Source organism: Belonocnema kinseyi, chromosome 2 (genome assembly GCF_010883055.1).
Source record: "Belonocnema kinseyi isolate 2016_QV_RU_SX_M_011 chromosome 2, B_treatae_v1, whole genome shotgun sequence".
Classification (NCBI taxonomy): domain Eukaryota; kingdom Metazoa; phylum Arthropoda; class Insecta; order Hymenoptera; family Cynipidae; genus Belonocnema; species Belonocnema kinseyi.
This window is the reverse complement of record NC_046658.1, coordinates 17,090,218-17,093,930: the sequence shown is the minus strand read 5'-3', so window position 1 is coordinate 17,093,930 and position 3,713 is coordinate 17,090,218. Positions and strand designations below refer to the sequence as shown.

The window sequence follows — 3,713 nt, the reverse complement described above, 5'->3', positions numbered from 1 at the left end:
ATGTTTGTGGATGACAATTGTCGTAAAAATATTTGAAACATAACGTTTTTCGACAACAAGGGCAATAAATTACAATTAATTACGATTATGTAAATAAATGAATCGAGAAGTATCTGCATGATAGTTATTATCCAATAATCTTATTATTTTAGAGGGAAAAAAATTGATCGCCGGGGGCATTAAAAATATTATTTGAAATATTTACATTGCGAAAAATAGAAAAAAAATGGTAAAATAAAAGATTTGAACTAGGGATAGCCAGTGACGTAGGCTAAACAGAGCAGCGCGTAACTCTGTAGACATGTGATAGTTCATCAATGTCAAGAAGAGTGATTGTTTAAACAATTTATTATTATTGTTAATAATATCCTCTTAGTATAATGCTACAGAATTAAAGTTTAATCAAGTTAATTTTAATCCAATTTTCAATTAGAATGTGTTAAGTAATAATTAATTAGAGCCAAGAAAAATAATAAAATTTCTAAAATTTCTGGCTATTTGTCCAACTCTCAATTAGATTGTTATTTTTTAAGATTCTTAAATGAACAGGACCGTGCTATGGCAAGCAATGAATGAGAGCAGTGTACAGGAAAAGTTGAGAGAGAGGATAAAATAAGTTTTTACTGAAATCAGGATCTAGGCAGTTCTAAGGCAAGAGTGCATTAGAAAGAATAAAATGAATGACGTTTGGAAGATGAACGGACAAAAAGTGGAAATTGTGGAGGAGTTCTCTTAGCTACGTTTTTAGTTTAAAGCGAAAGGGGAAACGAGCTGCAGGTGAGGAAAAGAATTGAATGTCCTAGTAACGTGAAGGTTCCATTTTGGGGTATAGGCAAGCGAAAGTTTAATGAAGATTGGAGCATAAAGGTCTGGTTGTTTCACGCGTTGGTTTCGGTGGTTTGCGAAATTCGAAACAACGAGGAGAGAGGCAATTTGTAAAATTCAAAATGGGAGGAAGAAAAGAGAAAAATGAGAAGGGTTTGTAATATATGAGAAGAGGTTATGGAGTGGCAGAACGTATAGTTAGAGCTATTAGATAGATAGATAAACGTTTACTTTTCGGCCTGCTGGCCTTAAAAAATTAACTTGCTTACACTTCCATTTTTTATAGAATTTTCTTATAACTATGTTTTACAAAGTGCCATCCATCCACACCTTATAACTATTCCTTTCGCTTCTGTAGCCTAACCTTCCTCGCTGCGCCTCGCCTCGCACGCATTTTGCTCTTTTGTCTCTATACCTCGCATTATCAGCCTCTGTCTCCGCGGCTAACGCCTAACACTTAACTGCTATTTACAATATTTACATTTTTCTTACATCTACTGCCTCTCCTATTTAAATCTTTCCTTCTCCATACTTCTTCATCCTTACTTCTCTTTTTCTCCATCTTACCCAACACCTCCTTCACCCATGCCACTGCCCTTTTGACCCCCCTTTCATGCAACAATGCCCCCATGCTTATCTCACTCCTTTCCTCGTATACCCTATCCTTTCCTCCCTTTTACTCTATCGATCAGGCCCCTCTTCACTCCCCTATTTTCCATTGCTTCCCACAAACCTCCCCCTATCCACCGAAGGAAACGCGCCTTTTAGATCTACAAAAAACGCGTACACTTTGGCACCGTTTTTGGTTAGTTCTCTTCCACCACGTGCTGCAAGACGTAAATATTCAGCCTCTGTCTAACATCTTGTGTGCCAGAGAGCCACGATTCGTTCTCTACTACGACCAGCCCTGCTGCCTTAGATTAAATGAATCCTTTAAAAATGTCCTGCAATCCTCGCTCCCTATCTTCTCACTTATCCTCGCCCTACGTTTGCTAAACCTATTAATTATCTTTAACACGTGCCCTTCTCTCTTAACACTTCTTAATTCCTCTTCCAGTTCTTTTTCCTTCTCCTGCTTTTTCTTCCTACAAATCGCTCTAAACTCCTTCCTCATTTCTACGTACTCCTCCCTTTTCGCGGTTGCTTTCTTCCACTTCCTGTACTTTTTTTCAACTTTCTCTTCATAATTTTACATTCCCTATCCCACCACGGCTTCACCATTCACAACACAACCTTTCACTTTCTCTTGTAGATCCTTGCATATCTCGTCTACCGACTCCCCCTCAAAGCTAACATTGCCTAACTGCTCCTGATATTTCTCTATCGCCTTTCACGTCCATGACACCCCCTCCCCTAACAACCCTTCTTCCCCACCCTGCTTTTCATCAACCCCCCTCATCCTTATCCAGAAACTTAATGGTTGATGGTGTGATTCCACCCTGCCTTCCACTGCGAATTCTCTATCTCCTCCCACCCTTGCATATTCATATTCACACAGTCTATCACTGATGCATCGATCTTACTCGCGTACGTGTTTTCTCCCTCTTCGTCCCCTTTTACCATACCATTCGCCACCGCCCTGCCTCTGTCCTCCATCCAGTCTCTTAGAATCTCCCTCTCCTTATTTATTGTCTTATCCTTCGATTTTCTTTCGAAGCCCTCTCCTTTCCGGTACAAGCCGCCTCCCCCCAATTCTCGCATTAAATCCCCCTCTAGTACAACCATGCCCTCATCTCTCTCTCCTAGTAAGTTTTCGACCCTTTCTTTAATCCTTTCAATCCCATCCTTATTGTACACAGTCACAAACTTATACAGTACCCCTCCTATCTTTACAGCCCTCATTTGCACGCCCTACCCCTCTTCTATTCCATGAACTTCTTCCTCTACTCCATCCCTATCCACTATTATAATTTCCCTACTAGCCTTTCCTTTCCTCTTTAGTTTGACGGCGTCCTGTAGCCTCAACCTGTACCCCTTTCGCAACTTTCACTCTACTATCCCATTCCTTTCTCTCCACCCACTTCTCTACCAGTCCAATCACATCAAATTCCTGAATATACCTCCAAAAATCCTCATCTCTCTTCTTTACCCCTGCTACGTTCTAGTACAGCCCCTTCAAAACTCTCCCTTCGCCCCTCTCCTTCCTAGCCCTGTAATTTAGCATTCTCTGAACATCCCTTTCCTTCCTCGTCAAATCTTGATCGATAAAAATCTTATTGTCCTTTATCCTAATTTTGTTACGCATTACCCCCAATTTTTCTCCCCAGCTCTCTAATTCCACCACCGCCACTTCATTCTCCTTTCTCCCCTCCATCCTAACTTTCCCTACCTTGCCTTTAACCCACCCTATGCTCTGTAGCAGCGCTTTCACCCCCTCCCTTTCCTTCCTGCTCTTTAGCTTCAATCCTTTTACCATTATATTATTTCTCCTATCTGCCTTTTCATTTCTCTCCATACTCAACTCCATTGTCCTTATCGTTTCCCTATCAGCTCTCTTCTCCTTTTCATTCTTACGCTCTCCCACTTTCTCTTCTTTCATGATCTCCACTTTCTCCAAAATACCTTGTTTCTCGCCCTCTCCCCTGTCAAATGCTTCCATTCCCGACCTGCCCTCCACCTTCTCCAGCCTTTTTTCCGCCCTTTCCTTCGACACAATAATATCTTCTTCCATCTTCTTTATTTTATCCTTTTTTTCCTTCCTCACCGACACCAACTCCCTCTGCAATCTTTCTACTTTCCCCGGCAGCGTTTTTACTTCCTTTTCTCATTTTTTATCTCTTACCCTCATGTCCTCCCTCATACTTTCCATCTGCTCCATAGCCCCCTTACGTCCTCCCTCAACCCTCTGATCTCGCCTATCAGCACCCCGATAGCCTCCTTCTCCGCCT

General features: G+C 41.5%; 1 protein-coding gene across 1 annotated transcript in view; it reads left to right on the top strand.

Moving 5' to 3' along the window:
- Positions 1-756: 756 nt before the first annotated feature.
- The window catches only part of LOC117167080, a 70,664-nt gene continuing 67,707 nt past the window's right edge, over positions 757-3,713 (top strand). The window contains exon 1 of the mRNA XM_033351702.1: positions 757-777. The gene's annotated coding sequence lies outside the window, so the exon portion shown is untranslated. The remainder of the gene's footprint in view (positions 778-3,713) is intronic.